Source organism: Phocoena sinus, chromosome 6 (genome assembly GCF_008692025.1).
Source record: "Phocoena sinus isolate mPhoSin1 chromosome 6, mPhoSin1.pri, whole genome shotgun sequence".
Classification (NCBI taxonomy): Eukaryota; Metazoa; Chordata; class Mammalia; order Artiodactyla; family Phocoenidae; genus Phocoena; species Phocoena sinus.
This window is the reverse complement of record NC_045768.1, coordinates 102,710,828-102,717,445: the sequence shown is the minus strand read 5'-3', so window position 1 is coordinate 102,717,445 and position 6,618 is coordinate 102,710,828.

Here is a 6,618-nt window from a genome sequence, read left to right as displayed (position 1 = left end):
TATAAGGTCTCTAAAGTTGTCAAAGTCATAGAAGCAGAAAGTAGAATGGTGGCTGCCAAGGGAAATGGGGAGCTGTGGTTTAATGGCTATAGAGTTTCAGTTTTGCAAGATGAAAAAAGCTGTAGAGATCTGTTGTAAAACAATGTGAATATACTTAACTGTATGCTGAAAAATTGTTAACATAAATTTTATGTATTTTTTTACTATAATTAAAAAAAGAATATGCAAAAATGTCTACAAATAATAAATGCTGGAGAGGGTGTAGAGAAAAGGGAACCCTCTTACGCTGTTGGTGGGAATGTAAATTGGTGCAGCCACTGCGGAAAACAGCATGGAGGTTCCTTAAAAAACTAAAAATAGAGCTACCCTATGACCCAGCAATTTCACTCCTGGGCATATATCCAGAAAAGCTGAAAGTTTTAATTCAGAAAGATACGTGCACCCCGATATTCATAGCAGCACTATTTACAGTAGTCAAGACATGGAAGCCACCTAATGTCCATCAACAGATGAATGGATAAAGAAGATGTGGTGTATATATAATGGACTCAGCCATAAAAAAGAATGAAATAATGCCATTTGCAGCAACATGGATGGATCTGGATATTATCATACTAGGTGAAGTAAGTCAGACAAAGAAAGACAAATATTATATGATATCACTTATATGAGGAATCTAAAAAACACAAACTTATTTACAAAACAGAAATAGACTCACAGATATAGAAAACAAACTTATGGCTATCAAGGGGGGAGGATAAATTAGGAGTATGGGATTAACAGATACATGCTACTATACATAAAATAGATAAACAACAAGGATTTACTGTATAGCACAGGGAACTATATTGTAATAAACTATAGTGGAAAAGAATCAAAAAAAATATAGATATTTACCTATATATTTATAACCAAATCACTTTGCTGTACACCTGAAACTAACACAATATTGTAAATCAACTATACTTCAACAAAAAAAGAAAAGATGCAAACAAATAATATGAGTAATGAAAAAGGAGACATAACTATGGATAAAGACATCATATTGAGGTGATCATTTTGTAATATACGCAGATATTGAAGCATTATGTTGTACACCTGCTACTAATATGATTTTATATGTCAACTATATTCCTCATTAAAAATAATAAAATAAGATAAAATAAGACCCTAAGAACAGAAATAAGCATCTATGAAAAGAGTTGGGAGAGAAGCATTTCAGGCAGAGGGAACAGGGCATGCTAAGGGTGTATGTTTAGAAGGTGAGGAAAAGAGAAAAGTATAGATTTGTTTATTTCTGTTTACAAGAAAGAAAACAAACCAGAAAGTGGGTTTATAGAATTTTATAACTTCAAAAAAACCCCAAGACATGAAAATAATAAAGGAATATCACCAATACCAATAGTTTTATGTTAACATAACTGAAAACTTAGAATGTACAATTGTCTGTAAAAATATTAAGTCCTAATATTTACTCAAGAAGAAATAGAGAACCTTAATGATTCTGTAACCATTAAGATATTGATTTTTTTCAGTAGTTAAAATTTATACAAAATAAAACACCATACATGGATGATTTTATAAGCAAATTCTATTAAACATCCAAGAAACAGATAACCCAAAGTTATGTAAATCTTTCTAAAAAATAAAACATGAGGAAACTACTAAAGTCAGTTAATTAGGTTAGCCAAGATCAGGCAAAGAATATTGGAGAAAGTAGAGGTTAACCTCACTTTATGAATATATATGCAAAAAATTTAAATACATATAGACAAACTGAACCTAAGAATGAATGTGTACACGAATATGTGTATCTATGTTTATCTATCTAATCGCAAGAATGTAAAGATGAATTAACATTAGAAACCTATTAATCTAATCGATCACTTTTACAGAACAGAGGCAAAGGACATAGGATTGTGTTTATTAGTGGCTGGTATGTCTATGCTATTATAGATACATCCATATTATTTATAGATACGAATTTCAAAAGCATGCAAGGGAACGAGTAAACGAAACTCAGTCTGCTGCTTCTCTCTGGGAAAGAAAGATGAGAAAGAGATAGAGGAAAGCTATGTGGGAGTCTTTGTACCCATAATTTTTGTTTTAAGGTTCTAAGTAAATCTGATACAATGTTAAGATTTTAAAGATGAGCAAGAGATATATGGTGTTTATTATAACGTTCTTTACATTTTTTTACAAGATGTAATAAAAAGAGATCCTTCTGGGGCTGGTCATGCCTACCAGAAGTTTTTCAATAAAAAACTGTCATTCATATTTTAAAAGGTACATTACTGTTGTTTAATCCTGAAAAGAAACAGATGAAATATGACCCATGAAATATATATATATTTATATATATATATATTTAGTTCCTTTGGTGCTTACTATTTTTTTTTCTTTCTTACCGATTTTTTTTTAAACATCTTTATTGGAGTATAATTGCTTACAATGGTGTGTTAGTTTCTGCGGTATAACAAAGTGAATCAGCTATACATACACATACATCCCCAGATGTCCTCCCTCTTGCGGTCTCCTTCCCACCCTCCCTATCCCACCCCTCTAGGTGGTCACAAAGCACCAAGCTGATCTCCCTGTGCTATGCAGCAGCTTTCCCACTAGCTATCTATTTTACGTTTGGTAGTGTATATCTGTCCATGCCACTCTCTCACTTTGTCTCAGCTTACCCTTTCCCCTCCCCGTGTCCTCAAGTCCATTCTCTAGTAGGTCTGTGTCTTTATTCCCATCCTGCCCCTAGGTTCTTCATAACCATTTTTTTGTTTTTAGATTCCATATATATATATGTATTAGCATACGGTATTTGTTTTTTCTCTTCCTAACTTACTTCACTCTGTAAGACAGACTCTAGGTCCATCCACCTCACTACAAATAACTCAATTTTGTTTCTTTTCATGGCTGAGTAATATTCCATTGTATATATGTGCCATATCTTCTTTATCCTTTCTTACTGATTTTGATTATCAGCTTATTTGACACTAGTCATTGGATTGGGCCGGTGAAAATGTGGGTAGAGTTGATTTAAACACTTTGTAGGGAATTCCCTGGCAGTCCAGGGGTTAGGACTCTGCTCTCACTGCCGAGGGCCCGGGTTCAATCCCTGGCTGGGGAACTAAGATCCCACAAACCACACAACATGGCCAAACACACCCCCCCAAAACAAAAACAAACAAAACCCAAAAAAATCCCCCAAAACAAAAACAACAGAAAAACACTTTGTAAAAATTTTTTTAATATATGAGATGCAATAATAGTATAATAAAACTAATTCAAGATGTTGAACTGAATGTATTCATCCTCTCTGCTGAGACACCATTAAATGATAATTAAGAAATTGAAAAAGATATAATCTCACAACAGCTTACAGGAAAGGGGAAAAAAAGAGTTCAACCCATTTCTGAAAGTCAGTTGCAGATAAAAAGGTTTTGATCTGTGAAGCAAAGTGAAGAAGGCAAAGCCCACAGTTTGCATGGCGGGCCCTGCAATAAGCAGGGTGCTGACCTGCTCAGGAACAGCCCTGGAGAGGCTGCAGTGCAGAGACTGCAGACCAACAGAGGAGCAGGGTGGAGAAGGGCACAGAGATCGATGGGTGGTCTTATGGAATGGAGATCACCCACTCTCTTCCCCTAACTCCCCATAACCAGCCCCAAGCAGGACTGCATTCAGTCACTTGGACCACTTTTGCTCCCCCAGTCCCATAGCACCACATAAGTACAGTACTATGGGAAAGGGACAGAGTTTTTCTGAAGAAATTGACCAAATTGTGTAGGGAGAACTATGGAAGTGAGGTATTAGTGCCTCAGAATAAAGTCTCCCACATTTAACCATTTGGTGGTAGTGGTTACAAGGCTGCTTACAAAGGTCAAATCTCATCCTCTCATACAAAAATCATATAAACGGATCATAGACTGTGTTTTTTGTGACTGGCTTCTTTCACATAATGTTTTCAAGGTTTCATCCACACTGCAGCATGTATTGGTACCTCCTTTTTAATGCCAAATAATATTCCGTCACTAAATCATATTTTATTATCCAGCTGATGGACATTTGGGTTGTTTTGGCCATTATGAATAATGCTGCTATGAATATTATGTGCAAATCTTTGTGTGGACATAGGTTTTCATTTCTTTTGGGTAGATTCCTAAGAGTAGAATTTCTGGATCATATGGCAACTGTTTTTTAATATGGAAACTGCCAAACTTTTCCAAGGTACCTGCACTACTTAACTTTCCCACCGGCAATGTTTGAGGCTCCAATTTCTCCACATCCTTGCCAACACTTGCTATTGTCTGTCTTCTTTATAATGTTCATTCTAATGGATGTGAGTTGATATCTCACTGTGGTTTTTTTAAATTTTTTTTTATTGAAGTACAGTTGATTTACAATGTTGTGTTAATTTCTGCTGTACAGCAAAGTGACTCAGTTATACACATATATACATTTTTTAAAATATTCTTTTCCATTATGGTTTATCTTAGGATAATAAATATAGTTCCCTGTGCTATACAGTTAAGATCTTGTTGTTTATCCATTTCATATGTAATAGTTTACATCTACTAACCCCAAACTCCCAGTCCATGCCTTCCCCACACCATCTTCCCCTTGGCAACCTCAAATCTGTTCTCTATATCTGTGAGTCTGTTTCTGTTTCATAGATGGGTTCTTGTGTGTCATAGTTTAGATTCCACATATAAGTGATATCATACAGTATTTGTCTTTCTCTTTCTGACTTACTTCACTTAGTATGATAATCTCTAGGTCCATCCATGTTGCTGTAAATGGCATTATTTTGTTATTTTTTATGGCTGAGTAGTATTCCATTGTATATATGTACCATATCTTCTTTATCCGTTCATCTGTTGGTGGACATTTAGGTTGTTTCCATGTCTTGTTATTGTGAATAGTGCTGCTACGAACATAGAGGTGCATGTATCTTTTTGCATTATAGTTTTGTCTGGATATATGCCCGGAGTGGGATTGCTGGATCATATGTCTCTCTGTGGATTTGATTTGCATTTTGCTAATGAGCTATGATGTCAAACATCTTTTCATGTGCTCATCAACTACTCATGTATCTTCTTTGGGGAAATGTCTATTAATATCTTTTGCCCAAGTGAGAGTTCTTCAAACATTTTCTGCTCACACAGTCCCTAGAAGAATTTTGGAAATCTATATAACCCTTCTTTTGATTTTAAATTGATATCTAAACATTATCAACTTAAGTTTAAGTAGTTGCTAGTTGCAAAAGATGTAATTTCCAGAGTATTCTAAGTATAAACATTTTAAAACAAAATTAAGTTACTTTTAAAATATATCAAATGGACTCTAAATATAATACCCACATGTTATCCATCATCATTTATATAAAAATGCATGAACAAGCTCCTCTTTACCCTTCACCGATTTTATATTTCATTTTTCTCCTTGAACTCTTATTTCTATTACTCTGTCTCACATTATTTTAGCCCTAATAAAATATGTCTTATGCTTATAAATCTTGTGTTATAATTCTATTGTTCTTCTCTGCAATAAAAGATAAGTGTAAGAATTGTAAATGAAATATTTATGTAATGACAAGCATTTAAGTATTACAGAGTTTTCTGGATTGAATTATGATTACAAGTACTATTAGTACACAATTACTTAAAACATGGCTTCCTTATAGTAATTACTGCTTTAGCAATATCACTCAATATTTGAAATCTTTCCAAATTTGAAGCCAGAAAGCATGTATTGACCTATTATAAAAATATTGTGGAGGGGTAAATTAGGAGTTTGGGATTAAAATACATACATTACCATGTATAAAATAGATAACCAACAAGGACCTACTGTATAGCACAGGGAACTATACTCAATATTTTTTAATAACCTATATGAAAAAGAATCTGAAAAAGAATATATATATAACTGAATCACTTTGCTGTACACCTGAAACTAACACAACATTGTAAATCAATTATGCTCCAATAAAAAATAAATATTTTAATCTATCAGCTAATTAATTGATCAACTATTCCTTTAATTTTGTTGAAAGCAAAGAATTGGAAAGCACCTAGCTTGCATAAAGATTTATCTCTTCATGGTTAAAGTAATTTACTCACTCTATTTCTGGGAAGAATACCAAAAGAGGCTTTACCAAGTCTTATCAAATAACTATTAATTATACCTGCTTATTTTTCACTTAGAGGCACCTTACTTAACTTAGAAAGGGTTGGAATATGTATTATTTTAATTTCAATACATCTTTATCAATACAGTGTTAGAAGTGAGATTATCTTATTTTCTATGTGATTTAAATGCATTTTTGTCAAAACCTCGTTGATGCAGATTTAGCTCATTCAATTTATAGCGAAGGTGGGAAAGCAGAATCAGCACAAGTTCGCAAGCAGATAGATTCTACAAAAGACTACATATGGCAATTGGGGATCTGGAAATAGATTCCCTTAGCACTATTTATGCCTGTGAACCCCTTAGAAAGTCCTCCAATCCCTCAGGGAAACAGGTGGCCAGTTCAAAGGCATTTGTGCTTGGTTACCCCCACAGCTAGATCTAGGATCAGACACTTCAGACTCTCAAATCCAGCACTTTTCCACTCTT